Source organism: Mastacembelus armatus, chromosome 16, assembly GCF_900324485.2.
Source record: "Mastacembelus armatus chromosome 16, fMasArm1.2, whole genome shotgun sequence".
Taxonomy (NCBI): Eukaryota; Metazoa; Chordata; class Actinopteri; order Synbranchiformes; family Mastacembelidae; genus Mastacembelus; species Mastacembelus armatus.
The window spans coordinates 9208649-9231040 of record NC_046648.1 but is presented as its reverse complement, the minus strand read 5'-3'; the positions used below and the strand labels follow the sequence as shown (position 1 = coordinate 9231040).

At 38.9% G+C, this 22392-nt stretch overlaps 1 protein-coding gene across 1 annotated transcript in view; it reads left to right on the top strand.

Annotated features, from left to right (window-relative positions):
* ncalda (neurocalcin delta a) overlaps positions 1 to 22392 on the top strand; it is a 53972-nt gene that overhangs the window by 4376 nt on the left and 27204 nt on the right. The gene's annotated exons all lie outside the window — the stretch shown is intronic.

Genomic DNA, 22392 nt, shown 5'->3' with positions numbered 1-22392 from the left:
TGTTTTTTTTTTTAACTCCTGCATGATAGCTATAAAAGACTTGTGCCAGGTGAGGAAAGGGAATAGATGAGACTCCAGAACATTTTGCAGTCGTATACAACTGTGGCATTTCACCATAGCCTTCCAGTCAGTGTCCATATTAGGATGGCATCACTTTTCTTCAACTTTTTCTCCATTTCTCACAATTCCAGAGCCCTTCAGAGGAATTCTTTTTCTAATGTAGGTTGGAAGTGTATGACCACCTCTTGTATGCAGTGAATACTGGATGTCTGCACATATCTGCAGTGTTACTGGGGATGGATCAGCCATGTGAAAATATTCTCAGGTGTTCTTGAGAGCACATGAGGTGTGATCTGGATGAGAACCACAGAAAAGGGTTGACTTGCACTGCTGTTTTTTCTATTTCTCCAGTTGTCCAATAAGTATAGTTTATATTATAAATTATTAGAAATACTTAAGATTCATTTTCATTCCTTGTCTTCCCTTGTTCCTTCAAAAACAAGTGATACATATTTTATTGATGTGTTTTTAGGTAATGTAATGGTTGACAAAGTGCTACTATTGACAAAGGCAAATCTCAGTGTTCTGGTACAGCTAAACCTGAGATGTGTATGAAGTGTTTTAGGTGCATTAGCCTATTTTGGTTGAGAGGTTAATCGTGCTTGTGTTCTGAGAGCTGTGTGCAGTTTCGAAAAAGTGAACTCTGCATACAAGTAGAGAAGTCTAGGTGAGCAACACTGTAAATGTTTATCATATAGCAGTGAAATATAGTAAGAGCAAGCATATTATATGTCCAGGGATTGTGCTGTCTTGTGTGAGAGTGAGCCTGTAGTTCACAGATGACTAAGTGCTGACACCTGGCTTTATGATGCCATTCTTCGACCTGTGAGTCATCACAGCTGTGCTGTAGGCCTGTCTGTTTTCAATCATAACAATGGTCATTAAATGTGATGACAGAGTTTGCCATCTGAAGCACTTATTGATTGCTTTTTAAATAGTACACAGCCTCTGCTGTGTTATAATATTTTCTTATATATATATATACAAAGTCAAGCCTGAAATTATTCATACCCCTGGCAAATTCTGACTTAAAGTTACTTTTATTCACATGCCACTTTTTGTTCAAATGTAAATAAAAAATGAGTAATAATTTTTTCCACAATGATACCTCTTGTACATCGTCTTATTTTCTTCTGGGAGACGCCTGTGTCATTTCTAATCAAGAAAAAACTTACTGGTTGATTAAAAGTAACTTTAAGTCAGAATTTGCGAAGGGTATGAATAATTTCGGGCTTGACTGTGTGTGTGTGTGTGTGTGTGTGTGTGTGTGTGTGTGTGTGTGTGTGTGTGTGTGTGTGTGTGTGTGTGTGTGTGTGTGTGTGTGTGTGTGTATATATAAAGTCGAATACATACCCCTTTTTATCATTTTCAAATAGCTTATTTGCATATAATCATAAGTGATGCTCAGTTGGTACTAAAGGGCCCGAAGTGTGCCAAGAAAATATCCCTTACACCATTATACCACCAGCATGAACCATTGATGCGAGGCAGGATGGATCCATTTTTTCATGTTGTTTACGCCAAATTCTGACCATACCATCTGAATGTCGCAGCTGAAATTCAGACTCATCAGACCAGGCAGCATTTTTCCAATCTTCTATGCCTGTGTGAATTGTAGCCTCAGTTTCCTGCTCTTAGCTGACAGGAATGGCACCAGGTGTGGTCTTCTGCTGCTGTAGCCCATCTGCTTCAAGATTTAGCATGTTGTGCATTCAGAGATGGTAATCTACATACCTTGGTTGTGACTAGTGTTTTTTGGGGATTTTTTTGAGTTACTATAGTCTACCATCTCACACCAGTCTGCCCATTCTGCTATGACCTCTGATATCAACAAGGCATTATCATCCACACAACTGCTACTCATTGGATATTTTCTCTTTTTTTGTCCATTCTCTGTAAACCCTAGAGATGGTTGTGCGTGATGATCCCAGTAGATCAGCAGTTTCTGAAATAGGTAGACCAGCCCGTCTAGCACCAACAACCATGCCATGTTCCAAGTCACTTAAATCCCCTTTCTTCCCTGTTCTGATGCTCAGTTTGAACTTCAACAAGTCATAATGACCACATCTACATACCTAAATGCATTGAGTTGCTGCTATCAAGGTACCAGTGGCTATGACATAGAGGTCTGTGTGCCCCCAGACCATCACTGACCTACAGTAAACCAGTCCATTCATTAATCCATCCATTATCTATACTCGCTTATTCCTATTTAGCGTCACAGGAATCTGCCAGAGCCTATCCCAGCTCTCCTTGGGTGAAAGGCAGGGGTACACCCTGGACAGATTGCCAATCCATTGCAGACCAAACCAGTCATGCTTGATAATGTTACAGGCAGCATGATGTTTATCATGGCGTCTCCAGACTCTGAACCTGCTCTCATCTGTGAAGAGAACGGAGCACAAACCTGTTTTGGAGCAGTTTATTTTGAGGATTTGCTCTCAATTAGGGCTGCATCCTTTGCCACACCCTTCTGTTGGTATGCCTAGAGAACCACATCCCTCTGTGGCCTCTCATTCAAATGTCAGCTGTATGCACCAGCTGGCTGATATAACTCAACCCTGTGTATGTGTGTGTCTGTCTATGGCTTTCCTCTGTTAAGGTCGGAAAACAGAGACCAACTGCTGGTGTCTAACAATCTGGTGATAGTCTTTATGGCCTGATGCTAAATAAAGTCATATTTCTTTTTTTTTTCCATAGAAAGTTAGAAAAAGATTTACCTTTTCAACATGAAAGGTGATAATAATAAACAAATAACATTTATACTCCTTCCAAACTGTTTGTTTAATGGCCAGATAGCTTCAGAAATCCCTATCCACCATAAGAGGAGCTTTGTGTAACTTTGCATATTTGATGATACAACATTCGTGCTGTTATGGTTGCTCAGTGGTTTAGAGGAGAGAAAGGTGCATTTGTCACACAGCATTATGCAGGTGCATTATGTGACTATTTATGTGGAGACACTGATATGGACCCATCCATCCACCCATTATCTATACCCGCTCAATCCTTAAACAGGGTCATGGGGATCTGCTGGAGCAAATCCCCAGCTCTTTGGGTGAAAGGCAGGGGTACACTCTGAACAGGTCACCAGTTTGATATGGATCATTATCCACATTTTTAAATTATATCAGTACATCACCCAACCCCATGACAGCTGGCAAATCAAGACTTACATTTGGTATTTGTCCTTGTGAAATCAGCTTTAAAATTTCTAAAGATCGTACAAAGAAGTCACATTTGGGGACATTTGTTACAACATTCAAGCTGTATCCTGAAACATGACTGCATTTTCTGTTCCGTAAATTCTGATACATTCAAGTAATCAAAACGAACAACATTTTTTGGTCATGCAAGATGATACTAGAGCTGACCAATTCCAATGCAGTTTGCACACAGCAATCAGTTGTGAAACAGAATGCTAGACCCACCTGTGATCTACATACTGTATACCCAGTGTTTGCAAATCCCCTTTGTGAAATGGGCCCTAGATATGCAAAGGAAACAGCCTCATTCCAAAACACAAATAAGCCTACTGGAGGCTTTTTGGCAGACACCTCCGTCAGCATCCCCCCGGATGCTCCAAGTCAGGGTCGAACATGTAGCCCAGTGGGCAACATATCATACTGTATCCATTTATGAACTGTCATAATGGGAAACAGCTGTGGCATTTCATAGTGATTGCTCTCTGTCTGCGTGTTGTTTTGCCTACTCTTTATGTGGCTTCAGATGTCTCTCCATCTTAGTACAGTGTGGGGTTCACATTACATGATAAATATTTAGGGTGTTACATTTCATTTGTTGTTGTTTATCTCCCCACTGTCTTTATTAGAAAAACTTTATTAGAAGCCTCCTAATTATGTCACTTTGTTGCTAGTCAGTAGATGAGGTAATCCACCGCTATGAAACTCACGTGAAGTTTGTTCTTCCTAAAAATGTCATTGTCATAAAATGGGATTTAAAGTGGGACCATTCAAACTGCATGTTGACCTTTCTGACCTCAGATAGGTGGTGTCTGTGTCACAACAGCTCAGTAACTTTCTGAAATTGATATTCCAGCATGCACACCCCTGCATGCTGTGATTGGCTAGCTGTGCTGAGGTAAGAAAAGAGATTGTGCTCTCTATTTATGTTTTATCATCTCTTAGATCACTATGTCTGTCACTTTTAATTATTGCTGAACGCAATAATTGTATGTATTTTCATTGTCGTCACATTGGGAGCATGAATAAACACATTGCAAAAGACTGCCTAAAACATGATGAATTAGAAAGCAGTCATTCAGTCAGAAATCAGATTGCTGAAGAGACTGCAGGAACAGCTGACCCAGTCACACGAGTTGCCTGAGTAGCATCCCCTCCTTCCCTGCACAGGCTAGGTGTCTGCAGTTAGCCAGTGAGCAGTTAATGTAGCTATGGAGCACACCAGTGACCGATGCAAGACAGGCTGAGAGGACTGTTTACCAGTTTGTACTAGTTTATGGTGTTGAGGAATACTGTGTGCATGCAGTGATACTACTCTGTGCTGTATATTGTATATACAATCTATGTATGTATACGAGTGTTCTCAACAGTTAACTGTGTACTTATTAAAGCAGTGAGACAATAGGAACTGTATAGCTATCATATTTATCATAAGTCATATACCCATTGCATTATTTAGCAATGTCATCACACATTACATATTTTCCACATATCGGACAGTCCTACTTTTTATGTGAACAATGAAGTGTCCTGAGGAGACCGCCTGAAAATATGTGCCCTTATCCCCTTTTTAAACAACGTTGTGTCTTTCCCCCATAAAAACTAGTGTTTCATTCCAGTTTCTAGTTCACCTGTTTGGAAACAAGTATAAGCACATTTAATTTCTGACATGGTTTGACAGCAACCAGTCCTAACCCAGCTCTAAGGTAAGCAGCAGCAGCATCAGCAGCAGTAAATGTTGTGTTCCCTTCCTACTGCCAACATCAGGTGTAAGTGTAATCTTGCTCAATTGCTGCTAAACTTCATACACAAAATATGTGTATGGGAAAATTTGTAAATATAAACATACAGTTGAAACCAAATAAAGACATAAAGGACAATAGTAGGCAGCCATACATGCGGTTACTAAAAAGCGAACACGAGTCACACAGTCGCAGTGATAATCATATATTTTTAATCTGGACTGCCAAAGAGTATATTCACAACACAGGGGTTGTCTTTGGAGAGTAAAGAGTTGTTGAGCCTTACTGACAGGGTTTAGCTTCACACCATGGCCAAGAGTCCATGAGCATGCCCTTATTAGCACAGGGTTTTCCCACTATGTGATGTGGAAGCTGGAATGTCTGTCACTGTAAGACAAGTGTGAAAACCTCAGTACACAACTGAAATCCTAGAAGGTAGCAAAGAAAAAATATATTTTAGTGATATTTGGCATTTCTAGCATGCGCAATTTAATGTTGCAAGTGTGAAGCTGTAAATTAAAAAGACAGACCGGATGGAAAGAAATGAGTGATAAATGTATGTTTCATGATTTACTAGTAAAGGCAAGAATAACATATATGACAATAAATCCCTAGTATAGGGAAACACATTTGTAAATACCATAATTTGTGCAAAAATCATACAGGTAATGAAGCATCTCTCTAGACATTATCAAGCTTTTGCAATCTGCATAACAACATTTTTATATAATGAAAGATTACAGATACTCATATAAATGAATCCCATTTATTCTAAATCATTTGATAATTAGAGTAATTTTGTATTTACAGTAGATATGACACTTTTGAATTCTGCAATGATATCTCTGCAGGAAGAAGGAACTAATGGCATTCTGTAAGAATACAATATAACGGGTATGGGATACAACACAAAACTTGCTCATAATGCTTGAAAATTCTGACAAGAACTTTTTTCCTCTAGAAAATTGTAGGTCTTTTGTATGTAATTATCCTCTGTATGCTGGTTGTTAAGTTAAAGAAACTTATGATCAGAATTGGCACAGTCAGATTTTTTTGATGTGTGAATGTGAATGCAGGTGAATATACACAAGTAAATGCACATGTCCCCACACACACACACAAGTTGTGCCCACATTCTTTTTATGTAATGTTCCTGTTTTCTGCACAGTGTGCAGTAGAGGAGAGGTAGGATGAAAGCTTCTTGGAGCGACAGCTTTATGAGAGGGGAACAGTAATGAGTGGGCTGGATACCGTGACAGTCGGTCTGCCGCAAGTAGGGGAACGCAAGAGAGAGAGTGAATAAGAGGAGGGGGTTACATGTGGGAGTACACCACATCGAATATGGTAGGAAGGCATCTCATTCCAGCCAGAGCCCAGTTTTATGGAGCAGATGAGCGAATGAGCAAGCAAGCGTGTCTTGTCCAGACACCCACACTGCCTGGGCTGGTGTCCTAGGAGATTAGCAAAACATTGTTACATCTTTTCCTTTTCTGTGTTTTTTTTTTTTTTTTTTTTTTTTTCCCATTATGTTGTTTTTAATACCTTGTACCATTTCAATATACACCCATCACTGAGATTTTATATTGCCATTGTGAATGTGTCACATTGGCCATTGGCCTGTGTGACAAGATCCATACCACTTTTTTAGTTGCAAAGCTCACATTTAGCACGGTTTTATACATAGAATATATGGGCCAGGTTCCTCGCACAACGCTGGAAAATAGGGATGCATGTTTTAAACCAGTTTTCTTAATCAGTAGTCGGCCCCATTAACAGTGAGTAATCAGTTAATCATTGATAATTTATGAAAAACTGTTCTCCGGTGCTGTAATAAAGTCAGTTTTCACTTGTGTGTTGTTCCCTATTTCAGGAATGCACAAATACTGTCACTCAAACCTGATCAGTCAAGGAATCTTTCAGCTTTTACTGCCAGCAATAAAATATACCTTTGCTTAGAACCTGATGTGTAGCTTATATAGTTTATCCCTTCTGTGTTGATTATGTTGAAACCATATTTAATTAGAATACTGCTTGTCCCAAGTATTAGCAACACAGCTACAGTCTAGCAGTGCTGTGTGCTATCAGCCACTCGGCTCTTGGGCTGGTGAACTGAGACTCACAGCTTAAACCCCAGACAACAGCTCTGTAGAATGTTTCTTTAGGGTTGACTCAGACGAGCTACATGTGGTGCAAACGTGACATTCTAAACTAAATGTCATTAAATAGTAAGACATAACAAGACCCTACAACAAACTGCAGTACATTCTCTAACAGTAACCCTGCATGTCCTCATCTGTGATGTTGGTTAATATGGTTTAAGTAAAAAATTACTGGCATTCCTAGTGTTAAGTATCCGTCCAAAACATTGAACAGCATTTAATCCAGTCCTCTTTGAATGCAGCGTGAGAGTTCTTGGTAGTTTCAACAGTGGGTAGTGATGATTTGCTTTGTGGTTTAAAAAAAAAATTCAATACATTTTCATAATATGCACAAATCATATTCCTGATTTTCATATGGTTGGAATCCCTTTACTATATCACTGTATGAGCTATTGTGGTCAGAGCCTGTGATGCTTGCACAGCGCAAGTCGTTTTCCATACAACAAATATAGCACAGTGAAGTTTTTATGTCAAACTGTTATGCTAAAGCCCCTGAATTACACAATTTCCTCAAGATGTCAGTATCAGGGTTTTTAGGTCATTTTAAGGATTTTTTTAAATCCTCATGAATATAACAGAATTGGAGCCCAGGAAATTATAGATAATAAAATATTAATCCCCTGATTTACACAGTCTTCTCATTTGACATTGCTAGCTGATATTTGATGTTTTGCATGAATGCATTCTCACACACACACACACACACAAATACTGGTACCATTGGATCCTTGATTGCTCTTGTGGAGTTAAATGTTCTGGTTTTTCCACCTGATTTTAGCTGCTATTTCTACCATATGAATTGAACAGGTTGCCATGGCATCAGTGAAAGGGCTGAGGTCTCCCTGTTGTCACATTTTGTTTTCAAAGACAGGCTGAGCATATGCTTTTTTGGATCTCAGTATAAAAATGGAAGAAATAAAAAAAAATATATATTTTTTTTTTTCAGAAAGGATATGCTTCATTTTTTTATTAAATGTTTTATCTGCCATTATTGTCAATGTCATGACTTTAGCATAACTTCAGCAGTGCCTGTGGGTGCTGTCTTATTAGAATACTAACCCCTTATTAATACTATCTAGCTGCTTGAATGGTTCTGTAGTGATGTAATGGCATTTAATGTGATCCCTTGAAAACAAAAGCATGGTCTCTCCGTCATGGATTTTTAGACGTTATATTTTTAGTCTTGTTTTAGCCCTGACCTCTTTTTTTTTAATTTTTTTTTTTGTACTGTATCATCAAAGTTATTTAGTAGTGTTGTTATTGAGCCAGAAATTGCATTCCATATACGGTCATCAGTCAGGCCAACTTCTAGATCATTGGTGTTTGTGTAGTTTCACAAATGGTGTGTGAAATATGCTCGAACCCAAGATAGTCTATGGTGGTAACACATGTACTTTATGTTTACAAGCGCGTGAGTGTGTGAGTGAGTGTGTGTGTGAGTGAAGGTGTGAATATGCATAAACTCTTTTACTCGTTGAGCTGTAAAAATGAACCTGAGTCAAACAAACAAAAGAAACAAGAAAAAATCTTTTCCTCCCATATCAGCAAGCCAAACATTTTTATGTTAAAGTCCAATGCTAAAAAGTGTTGTAATCTCATGATAAAATATTCAGTATTTATCCTCCAAAGTGCAAAGTTTCACTGTGTAACTATTCTGGGAAAGCTACAGAGGCAACACCTTATGTTTGGAGTTATAGTCGAGCTGGTATTGATGGCTTTTCACAGGGCTCTTCCCCAACAGTGGAGAAGATATAATCAATCAAAGTTAAATATTTTAACCTACATGTTTAAAATAATTATCGCATACTTCCCATCTGATGAAGAGTATGCATGAACCACTACAAAGTAACCATGCTGGTGGCTCTTGTTCAAGAGAGTGGCAATGCAAAAACAACTACTACTACATGACTGGTGATGCCCCAGTCAAGGTCTCCCTGAATCCTGTTCTGACACGGAGTCCTAAACCAGTACGTGTATTTTCCTAGATAATACATTTGCATGCACAGTTCACAATTCAAGTAGATTAAAGTTATTCAAATAAATCCAGTGTATAATTGTGACAGTTGAACAACTGAATCCAACCTGTTCCTTAATGTCTTTTTTTTTTTTTTAATTCTATTCAAGTAAACAAACTCAAATGTGTCTTAAATACCATACTTACTTACTTCCACTGCAGCATTGTACTAGTAAAACTAAGAACACTCAAAATGAATAATCATAATCCTAATTCAAAGTAGTGTAATAGTTTAACATTCAGAGCAGAAACGAATTCAATGAAATTCCCCTTAGTGCTGCATTATATTAAAGTGTGATGTGAGTTTATTTTCTAGGTGTATCAAGTTGGTAGCATTAAACTGTTCTTACTCTTAATACCTCCTTGTGAAATGCTCACATTGCAGGCACTACAACTGTATACTGGAGAGATTATTTCCACACTGCAGACATTTTAGCCACTTGGGGCTGCAAATTGTACTGTTTACTTCACCTGTGTGATTGCAGACAAAGGATCAAGCTTTGGTTTCTGCTCAATGAAGCACATACTGATCAGGTAAAAAAAAAAGCCTTGAGTACCCCCCCCCCCCCCCCCCCCAAAATTATCCCTAATCTTGAAAAAAAAAAAAAAAAAATTCATACTAATTATAAATTGCCTCTATTAAATAACTGTTTTTATGACAAACAGAAGTCTAAAACTAAATTAAAAGCAGTTTTTGAAAATGAGAACTACTGTATGATAAAATGTTTAATCAATGGGTCAGTGATAATGTGTAGGAATACAGCATCTTAGTGCAAAGTTCTCTGCAAACCACTAGACAAAAACCTAAGAAATACATAAAGCCCTTAAGGACCCCACCCATTCCTTAAAGACCCCACTTACCCTCAGGCTGGGGGTACAGAAGTGTGAAATACAGGACTTCCAGGTCAAGGAACTCTTCTTTCCCTTCAGCCATCAGACTTTTAAACAGGTAGCCAGTGGACACAGACTGGCTGAATTGCTTCAACAATTTGCACAGTTAATAATGTTACTGTTGCTATTATCATTATGGTTGAATTTGCACATCTGTTACTGATACTGCTGTTAATTTATAATTATCATATCGTTCTCCTCAGATTATTACTGTTACCGCTGCTATTTTTATCACTTGTGGTTTTTATTCAACTTGCACATCAGTTACTTTGCACATAAGCAAATATTGCACACTTACCTTGCACTATAATTTTACATAGCCTATATTTCTATTTCTTTGTTATATTTTTTTATTTTCTCTGTACATAGTGCCTGTACTTAGTATTTATATTGTATTTATATCTTGTACTTTCACTTGGCATTCACGGTGGGCAGCAAAGAAAAAGCAGCAAATTTCAAACAGCAGATTTCATTGTACAGGGAAACATGAGGGCCAGTCACAAGCATCAATGCTTTTATCATCCAGGAACTGCCTACACACTCTGGCCACATGAGGCTGAGCATTGTCCTGAACCAGGAGGAACCCAGGGCACTCTGAGGATTTCATCCTGGTACCTCACAGCAGTCAGGGTACCACTGGCTATGACATGGAGGTCTGTGCTGTCCCAGATCATCACTGACCCACCACCAAACCAGTCATGCTCAATAATGTTACAGGCAGCATGATGTTTATCATAGCATCTCCAGACTCTTTCATGCCTGTCACATGTTCTCAGTGTGACCCTGTGCTGATCTGTGAAGAGAACAGAGCACAAACCTCATTCTGGTCATTCTGGTGCTCTCTGGCAAAGCCCAGTAGAGTTGCATGGTGCTGGGCTGTGGGCACCGGTCATACTAGAGGATGTCAGGCCCTCATGTCTCCCTCGTGGAGTCTGTTTCTGACAGGTTGGTCAGAATCATGCACACCAGTAGCCTGCTGGAGGTCATTTTGTAGAGCTCTCACTGTGCTCCTCCTGTTTCTTCTTGCACAAAGTAACAGATACCACTCCTGCTGCTGGGTTGTTGGAAATCCAGTGCCCTGTCCAGCTCTCCTGGTGTAATGGCCAGTATCCTGGTATGTTCTCTATGCTCTTTAGACTTTGAACCTTCTTGCACATGCACATAGAGAAGCGCCATCTTGGAATAAATGGGCTGCCTGTGCAACCTGATTGGGCTGCAGGTACTGCCTTATGGTACCAGTTGTGACAAGGACACTAGAAAACACAAAGCATGGGAAAAATCAGTCAGGAAGGGTAGGGAGACAGCGGTTTTATGTGGTCAACACACAAATCCATTCCCTTTTGAGGGTTGTCTTGTTTTGCCTGTTGTGACTTTGATTTGGACCAAAGCAGGTGAGACTAATTGACAGTGATTTGTGCTTCCTAAATGGACAGATTGATATCCCTGAAGTCTAACGGACTTAGTGTTATATTGTGATGATTGCCTGCATTGGCTTTTTTCCGGGTACCCAGGTAGTTTCTTCTTACATTCCAAAGACATTAGGGTTAGAGTGACTGGTAAATTGCCCATATGTGTGAATGTGAGTGTAAGTGTTTTCTGTATGTGTCAGCCTGGTCAATTTAGAAGTTTGTCTCTTTGCTACTCAATAAATGTAATAGCACACAGATTTTTTTAGCATGCAAATGGCAGTCTCCACTGACCTGGACTTAACCCAAGTTTAGAAGCATTTGTCCATCCATCCATTTTCTATACCCGCTTATTCCTTAACCAGGGTCATGGGGATCTGCTGGAGCCTATGCCAGCTCTCTTTCGGGTGGAAGGCTGGGGTACATCCTGGACAGGTCACCAGTCCATCACAGGGCCACATATAGACACACAAAGACAAACAACCACACACACTCACACTCACTCCTACGGGCAATTTCGAGTCACCAATCAACCTAACATGCATGTTTTTGGTCTGTGGGAGGAAACCAGAGTACCCGGAGTAAACCCACACAAGCACAGGCAGAACATGCAAACTCCACATGGAAAGGCCGGATTGCGAACCCACGACCTTCTTGCTGTGAGGCAACAGTGCTAACCACTCATCCACCATGCTGCCCCAGAAGCATTTGTATTGGCATAAAATGAATTTTGAACTTTGGGATTTCTCCAACTCTCTCTACCCTGATCTAGATATGTTGGACTGAAGGATTATGGTTAATTCCAGCAATTCCTGGTTAATTAGGTTATTTCTCTGTAAAAAGTACATGTAACTATGTTTTCCAGCCACTGGAACCTTCTGTGTTTTGTTTCTTTTTTTTTTTTTTTTTGCAGATCTGACTGGGTGTGCAGTGTGAACTCCAACACTATCCTGTGAGTCTAGAAGAAATCACTAAAGGCCTGTGCAAAAAAAAAAAAAAAAATAGACTGACTTTTTTTTTTCCTGTGGATTTAGAAACCCTGGGGGCAATTAGGGAGAAACACACTGCTTACTTGTTATGTTGGTGTTGGAAATTTCCATCTGCGTTACAGCATTCCACATATTCTAGTACTTATTACTTTATATCATATTTTTTTTTATACAGGAGACAAAGAACATCATGACATGCTGAAAGTCCAGAGTATGTTGAATATTGATTAAGCTTAAGGCTTTTACATTTTATTTTCTTTATATGACCACAACATCAATTGTTCTCACATTGTAAACACGCCAATATTTAGGTTTTGCAAATTTAACTAAGATTTTGTTCTATGATTTGAAATTGCCCACAAGAGTGAGTGTGAGTGTGTGTGGTTGTTTGTCTCTATGTGGCCCTGTGATGGACTGGTGACCTGTCCAGGGTGTACCCCTGCCTTTCACCCAAAGAGAGCTGGGATAGGCTCCAGCAGATCCCTGTGACCCTCAATAGGAAGAAGTGGGTATAGATAATGGATGGATGGAGGGATTTTGTTCTAGCAAATACTAAAAATTTGGCCAAACCTGAGTTAATTGATATCATGCTAAATGTTTATATTTCAATCTTGGAATGATACTATCATAGACTCTGATTTTGTTTGTAAATCCCAACAATAAGTAAGCGGTAGAAATGAATTTGAAGTCATCGATCAGGGACATACTCATGTCACCTTTTATCTCTGGCTGAACTTGGCATATTTTGCCTAGTGTAAATAATAAATTGTTGGGTGGTCAAGCTGTGTCATGCCAGAGCCCTGTTGTTTTTGGTCAGTGTTGTTTCCCATGACTCTGTGATGAGCCGGAGGAAGCCCTGTGTGATTTCCACACAGTTCCCAGGCCCCTAGATCCCTGCAAACATAGACCATTACACAGTCACACATACACACACTTGTTCATAAATCAGGCACAAATATGTGTATGTTACTAACATTATAAGAAATCAGTTTTAATGGCCTGAACAGCCTTTGGTGTTTGGTCAGTTTCTCCACATACTCTAAGGGGGCCACAAGGACAGTCTGCAGTTGTGCCTCATACACTCACACTTCGCTTATTGTCAGTGAAACCACTGAATGACAGCCATTTCTCTAAGCATATGGAAACTCAACTTAGTTTGCTTCTAAAACACAACAAAGGTTAGATGGCTACTCTTGAGTTGCTATTGGTATGATACCAGTGAAAGTTGTAGTAGTTAGCATTTATAAACAGAAGGCTTATGAAAGTTTCGTGTTTCAGTTATGATGAAAATGTTGCCTCTATTTAAAGGAATGCATTTATTTGGTTCCATGCTGAAAGTTAGATAAGCTCTATCTATTCAATCTATACCTCACATTGTCTGTATGCTAAACATGAAGCTAGTGAAAACAGCTGGAATTAGAATGGCATTTGGGTTTTACGTGTTCAGAATATTTGTATTTATGTCTGTTTTAAGAAACACTTTTTGAACTTGATGAGGTAAATTTGGGGATAATTTGGGGTTTGTCTACACCATAATTCAGCTCAACATAACACATGCTCCAACACAGCACAATTTGTTTTTGCTGTCATTGCAGCTGATTGAATTGTGTGCAGTGACAGAAATTGAGAAAGGCAGTCTGACTGCTAAACTTCAGCTAAACAGTTACAGCATCTTGTTCAGTTTCCTGTCTGTTATTTCATATAAAATGTTGATTTTGTTTTTTTTTTTCAACTGTAGTACCAGTATGGTAGAGCTGCTGCACCTGGAAAGTGTATCCCTTTAGAGAATTTCCCTTTAATCTTTTGCACTCTGTTTGTGTGTTTGTTTTGTTTTTTTGTGATCTCTGTACTAATTAAGATTATTTGAAAATGACCCCTGCCCTGTTGAGGGTCCACTAGGCCCCTCCCTGGGATCAGACTAGCTGTAGCAGAGGTTATGTTTGGTAGGATGACTTACTCTCAGACAGCCTTTCCTTGTTAGCAGTGGTTCATTAAAAGCTGTTGATGTTAAGTTTTAATGAGATGCTGGAGAATCTATTATTGTATTGCTACTTCAATACTATAAAGCCAAATGAATTATTGTTCTGATGCATTAGTCTTTTTAAGCCTAGGTTTAAAATGCATCTAAACAATAGGATTCTACAATAGCATTAAAAATACTACAGGGTTAATATAGTTTCATTATAGTTTACTTGAACACAGTCTTGAAATACAACATTTGACATATATACTTTCATGGTTCATTAAATAAATGAAAAGATTGGTGGTTTTTTCATTGTAAGTAACAGTAAATCTTGCCATAACTATGCTCAGAAAATTATACAATATTTCTATATAGTGGATGTTTCAATATCATGTGTCCTTTAACATGACCTAGAGGACCATCCAACTGCTAATGACCTTTTTATAATAACAAAACAAATAGCACTTGTTGTCCAAAGTAAAACCAAAAAAAAAAAAAAAACTGTGTGACTCACAGGTCTGACCATTGATAGGTGAGCTTCATTTGTTCATCTGGACATTATGCAGAGGCAACTATTTGTTTGAATATTATTGATGCATGTCTGGGAGTGTGTGCAGCCATGTGTACTGGATGTGTATGTATATATAGAGCATGTGTGTAGCAAGCAGAGGACTGAAGCGTGACTCATAGGAGAGGTAGTGATGTGTCTTTTTCTCGCTGCTGACTATCCTTTTGATGACAGAGAGAGACAGAGATAGTGGGCTTAATCTTCTGTCTGCATCCAGCCTGCCAGAACAATAGATAGGACAGGCTGGTCACCAGTCTTAGTCTTCAGGCTTCTGTTTATAGCTCCTGAATCACTGAGGACAGAGTGGATTGTCATGATGATAAGTAACTCTAGAGACCATAAATGAGATGAATACATTCTGTTAATAATGTTCTTATTATCTTATGTTCATAAATAGTAATATCATTTTTATGACCACCAACAGAACTGAGAAGAAAGCAGTTTGTTGCTGGTTGAGGAGCACAGATTATTTTTATAATGTTTGACTTTTATAACAGGACTGTCAGCATGTGTGAAAGACATCTACTGAAAAAAAATGTGTTGAAACTGTCATTTTGATAGTAGTGTCTGGAAGGTAGACATCTATGGGAGAGTGATTCATTGTGACAGTTCTGGCTTAGGGATGAGCAGCAACAAGAGTAACTAGTAAGGTGCATGCAAGGGAGCATTCCTGGTGGGTTTCTCTGCAATGTGAGCACAGTATTTGTGCTGTTTACCTTGCCGTTCATCCCAATGAAAAATGAAGCAGTTGCAGCCATATGAGTGCAGCCCCAGAGTGCTGGAAATAGTTTTTGATCATTCTGTAATCCACTGTGCATCATGTACACAGAAATACTTTGGACTCTATTTTCCTGTGGGCACACAGCCAGCACTTGAGCAAACTCATTTTTTTATGTCATTGTCCTCAAGCATCTGCATCTGATTGTAAACTTCCTGGTAGGGAAACAAATGTTTAAGCTGATGTGGGAGAAGAAAATTGACTGATGCTGATTAGGAGGCAGAGTGCAATTTTGGTGCTTTTTTTAGGCTGAAGCTGCTCATACCACCTTTTAACATATAAACACATATCCAAAATCAAAAACATCTTTTGTTTATGCAAAAGTGTGGACTCTCTTCATGAGTTTTGCTGAAACGTTTAATACATTGTGATGACTGAGTTGGTCATGACAGCAGGGATTGGTGGGCATCTTTTATATAGGAATTAATTTGTGTATCTGGTTGACAGGTGACTGGTCTTTGCTTAGACCACTGCCCCCGCAATCTGGCCCCCAGATAAAGCAGCAGAAAATGGATGGGTGGAAGGTTGGCAGATCTACCTACCCATTGCTGCCCCTATTGTCTGACTGACTCATTTGCTCTTGCACTACTGGTCAAAAAAATATAAAGTAATTATATCCTGTTTACAATTTATACAGTTTTGTTTTTAGCCACAGCCCAAGAAGCATGAAACTAATTTGTTGGAAAAACAGAAATGTCAGACTGCTGATGGTTGACTATGGTTTATTACTCTGGGCCAAGAATAATACCAGTCAAATCAGTGGCCTTGGCAATGTCTGATCAGTCACTAAAACAAACTTCCACATATAATCCTTGTGTCAAGTCACAAGCACCTACCTGTTTGATTTTCATTGGAATGTTGCGTAAATAGCTAATTGTGCTTGGTGTCATATTTCATGGACGGCCACTGTGCCTTCTGTTATTGGATATTATGGAGTTTCCTGTACCGCGTAACCACTGCAACTATGTTTCAACTTATGTTCAGTAGCTACTGATGCTATTTCTACCCTCACATATTTTTGTAATTTCATTATTTTTATCTAATTTATTCCTTGTTTAGACTATTTCTTATGTGGGGCCATGTTGTATGAGACACAACCTGTGTCAAAACTTTGGCGTTCACAGGTTGTTAAATAACTTTGTTCATGCAGTTAGCCTGAAATGGAAATCACATGACTAACTGCATTTGCTTCAGTGTTTTCAGGTTTGCTCAGCATTTTTTTTTTTTTTAACTGCACTGATCCACACACATCCTCAAATTTAAATGTGAAACCATCTCGCAGAACTGCTGTTATGACTGTAAACTCTTAGATCCGGGTTTTGGAGAAAAATAACAGACTTGTATGATGTGTTGTCTTTTCAAATTGTAAATAAAATATGCAAGAGCGTCACCGGCAGACAAGGCTGCTGCTAGCATCATCACTGTAAATATGGTAACCATGGTGATTTTGCATTTTGCAAGAGTTACTAGCCGACTGATGCTGCTGTAATCACAATTTAACTGTTGTCCAGTTTGTTGTCCATTGTTCTGCTTCCTGACTGTCTGACTGTGCATGTTCTATGCCAGGCTTTGTGTTATCACATTGTGCGCTCTTTGCTGCTAAAATGTTATTATCCTGACTCCTTTAATCCAAGCACATGTCAATAACACAATACAGTGGTTGCTTCCAATATGTCATGTTTAGATACAGGAAGTTTTGCAGGGGCTGTCATGGCATCTGTTCAAACACAGATTAGAGTGTAGAGAAGTTGCAGTTCTTGCATTAAGCAGTCACATTCTTCCCACTTAAATAAGTTTTTTTATTGGCTTCACCTAATCTCAGCCTAGTGTCTTCTGCCAGAATTCCTTGGCCAATTACTCATCTAAAAACCTTTATACAAAATGTTGCAATCATCACTTTCAGGATGGAAAACCCATTCAACTGCCCAGATCTCAGACAAGTTGGACTTATTCCCTCAGTACAGCAGGTTGTCTAGCCAGGAAGGTCAAATATGGGTGATGGTAAACAAGTATGAAAAGGAGAGAAGTAAGAGGATGGTAGGCAAAGATCTACAGGATGTCTCTCTCTACACTCATTTTTTTTTTTTTTTTTTTTTTTTTTTTTTTTTTGTGGCATGACCATAAAGTTTATTAACAATGCAGTCATTCTGATCTGGATGAAAAGCTCTAATTCATATGATCGCTGAATGAGGACTGAAAGGACTGTAATTATATTTGGAAATGTACTCCTCATTAAACTTCAACTAAATTCACACATGGCTTCATTACAATAGTACAGTCTTAATTGACTATTGTGTGATTTCCCAGCAGAGATTGCTTTTTAATAACATCTCTAATCTTAATCATTGCCTTTCTTTTAAAGCGTAAATTTCATTTTTTGCCTACTTAGTAGACAAAACAAATGCATCTCTTACTTCCTTTCTTTTTTAACGTGCATTGCCACGGTATGTTTTATTACACAACACCATAGGCCTTTAAGATTCTTTCTTTATTTGTCTTGGCAGGCAGTGTAGTACATTGGATTAGCCTGATCAGTGAGGTGCATCAGCTCGCCCACCTCATGTACTTTGGTTACATAACACACAAGGAGATTTACTTTTAAACAAGCTTGTACTCTCAATTCAGTGACTCTAGAATTAACCTACTGTACTGATAACAGCTTTACAAGCTGCTATTTGTAAGACACGCTGTTGCTTCAGATGTCAGGCGTATTTGCTGTCAGGTAAATGCTATTAGTGCAGCTTTTTATGGAGTGTTTCCTGTAGTATTTGACTTGATCCATGTCTGCACATCTACACTTCAGGTTGCTGCGGAGTATATGTGGATGTCCTTTTCCTTGCCTCTCTCCTCTCAGGACAATGCATTGCTACATTGAAAAACCATATAGTCTGTAGGACAGAAATTCACTTCCCTATCACGTGTGCTGATTTCTCTATGTGTTGTAAGGGGGCAGTCGTCGCCTAATGCATAGGGAATCAGACTTGTAACCCAAAAGTTGCGGGTTTGAGTCGGTGGGGCGGAGTAAATAGTCAGTGCTCTCTCCACCTTCAATACCACAACTGAGGTGAGACCCTTGAGCAAGGCACCGAACCCCCAACTGCTCCCCGGGCACCACAGCAATGGCTGCCCACTGCTCAGGGTGTGTATGCATGGTGCGTGTGTTCACTGCTGTGTGTGTGCACTTTGGGTGGATTAAATGCAGAGCACAAATTCCGACTATGGGTCACCATACTTGGCCACAAAGTCACTTTCCTTTCCTTTCCTTCCTGCAAATGCAAAGTACATAGGAAGGTAACATTTGTCATTCAACACCGCGTTCTGAGCACCACTGTACTCTTCATATCCTCTTTCTTTGCTGTGGTGACAGTAATGCTCCATGTTCCAAACAGTTAAAAGTAAAGCGAGAGGGCACCATCAGACCCGTACATACATCTACACACCATAATTTGCTACTACACATTTAACAGCAGTGACCCGTATGTAATATTTTACATAAATAGTAAGCAGGCTTTAAATAGGCCAGTAGTAATCAGGGCATCTACAGTTTGTCTTCCTTGTGCATGTGGGCTCTGCATCATGGATGTATTAAATGGTTACTAGATTACAAGATGGAATCAACTTCAATTCTATGAAAGTTCTCTATAATTCATCATTGTCCACAGTTGCCTGCTGTGTTCCTGGATTTTGTAGTGTAGCAGCACTAAGTCTGACATCAGCCTTGTCTGAAGCTGGAATATCTTCAAATACAATACAATACAATACAATACAAATATTACTACTGATAATTTTAGCACAGAAAGGATGTTTTGATCAGTATGAATTACAGGAATGATAACATGAATAATTACTGCTAGGAAAAGCTACACCACTTTTTGACAGACTTTGACAGAAATTGTAAAGCTACCCTTTAATGCTGATGGCAAAAAAAAAGTGGCAAAATGTTAATCCATTTTCTGTTTTGGATCTGAAATGAATCTTTGTGTAAGTGGAATTGAAGTAACTTGGTGGCATATCCAGAAATGTAGAAATTAAATGTGAATTAATTCATTAATTACTGATCTATTAAGTATGAACTAATCACAGAAAGCTGTACTGACTTGATCTTTTGTTACTAGTGACTAACAGGAATTCATGATATTCATGCATTAAATCATTGTGTTTAATGTATTACTTCTAAGTATATGATTTGTACCCTTCCTATAAAGTGTTTCCCTTTCTTCTATTACTTGGAAGAGAAAAAAGAAATACACCTGTCCAGCTGCTAAATGTAGCATTTATAAACACCATTCCCAATATATTACTTTAATTTCATTGAGTAAAAAATCTGAAAACAGCAATATCACCTACTACTAAAACTGTAGGGGGATTGGTCTGTGTAGCCTCTCTACTTTCATTGATTTATTACATAAGACTCACATTGCTAACAGCTCAGGGCCTTTCCTCCCCAACACCTGGTTATTCTCTGTATACCACGACAGCTCCAATTTTCAGGTTCAAAGACAGTTCATTCTTACAAAAACATATCCAACCCTGAGTGTACAGTTGTCATTACCCAAAATTGCTTATTTTAGGTTCATGTGCCATTCTAGGAATTTTTGAGACACCGTTATTTCATACCTGAGCATTTTTCTATCTTGAGCTGTTTTTAAGTAGCATGTTACTAGTTTTAGTAACATGCTGTCTACAATAATAAAGTTGTTCTGAAGTGAGTTTCTAAAACTGACACGGTGCAGTAATGTTTCCTCTTCCAGTGGAACAACTTCTTAAGGACTTGCCTTGGAAAGAAAAGTTGTTTTCTCTTCCTCCCATGCTGTTGCTTCCTGAACCTTCGGGAGGAAGGAATTCCCTCTAGTGCCTGTTACCCACCCTACATCCTAACACACGCACACTCTCAAACACAGTGCCTGGTTACATGCATCTGCAGAGGTGCTGCTGAGAGTCTGAATCCCCCCCCCCCCCCCGTTCTGTCAGATGAAGGGGTCTGCAGTACCAAATCTTTGTTTTTTGTTTTTAAAGTTGGAATTCATTACTACTTTCCACAGCAATGGGGCAATTTTACTGCTTCCTGTTTCCATACCAATGAATTTTTAACCTTTCATTATGGTGATCAGCATCAATATATGCAACTTGGCTTTTTCAACATGGTAGACAATGCTTTTCTAAAATGTATTCTCAATGACTGTGTATTCACATTACGGCATCACCAGCTGCCCTGCTAATCCCAAGGCACAGACTTTGGTCTAAATAGCATATCGCTCCACCTGACAGTCAGACTCTGATTTCGGCTTCTTGCATCATCTGAGCTCTTTGAGCGCTGCTGTTGTCTGATGTCTCCTCAGCAAGATCATTACAGTTATTTTTATCCTAGCTGCTGCCTTTATTGAACTACTTTTCCCTGTTGCCCTGTTGATTCTCTCTGCCCTGGAGGCATTTCATCTTGTGTTTCTGTCCATGTGCTTCCCTCTCAACCATGCATACCTTTACTCACAGTAGTCCAGTGGGGGGTGGTTTCCACTTATTTGACCTCGCACTCCACATGACCCCACCCTACTCTGGGGCCCAGAGCACTCCATTCAACAGGCCAGTCAACGCTATTCAAATGAATGTAATCAAACCAGAGCTGTTCATACACACAGCTTGGTGGAGGATGGGTCCTTGTATGGACCTTAAATTCATTTTTTTTTCTTTCCACACTGCACATCCTATTGCACCCTACTCAATCCTCTGCCTCAGAGAAACTTGACACAATGCACAATACATTTTAAGCGGAGGTGACACATCATTTTACCAGTATGTAAAATAATATATATTAAAATGCTGTATATACACAGTGGCTGCTTGGAAATTCAGCATGTCTGCAACTTATTATTATTTCAATTGTCAGTTACTCTGGCAATTATTTTGTTTTTTAATTGGTTAAGTGCTTGTTCTATGAAATATCACAAATGATGGCAAATGTCTGTCCCTGTTTCTCACACTCCCACTTCATTCGTCCCAAATATAAATTCAGATTCGCTGACTGTGATCAGCACATTTGAGAAACATTAACACCACAAAACATAGTGTTTTACAAGAAAAGATTAATCAAGCACCACAACTAGCATATCAAAAAGCTGTCACAGTGTTTACACTTACTAAATTGCAGTTGTCATTTCACACAGGCTTTTGGGTTTTCTGATGTTGCATCCCCTCATATAGCAAATCAAACCAAAGTTTATGCATATAGTAAATTTATAATGACAGGATTTGACGAAAGTGTTGCAGCAATCTGCATTACTGACATGTTTTAATCATATTATGTATATAAAAAAAATCACGATCAGTTTTAATATTGAATTTCCTATAATCACCACAGGGTTGGCAGACAAGAAACTCCAGGAAGGTACTGCTATGAATAGTAATTTATTCTATTCTATTCATTCTTTTTATTAGTTGTGTTGAATTCACTGATGACAAAGATAGGAGGTCCATTTTAATTTAATAAATTCATGTTTCATTGAGCTAGATAAAAATAAGCCCTTGCAAGAAGTCTACCTTTTCTAAATGGTGCATACATGTCCTCAAAAAAGGCACAAACCCAGAAACTTTACTAAGAACAAACTTGCTGTGAAAGGTTGTT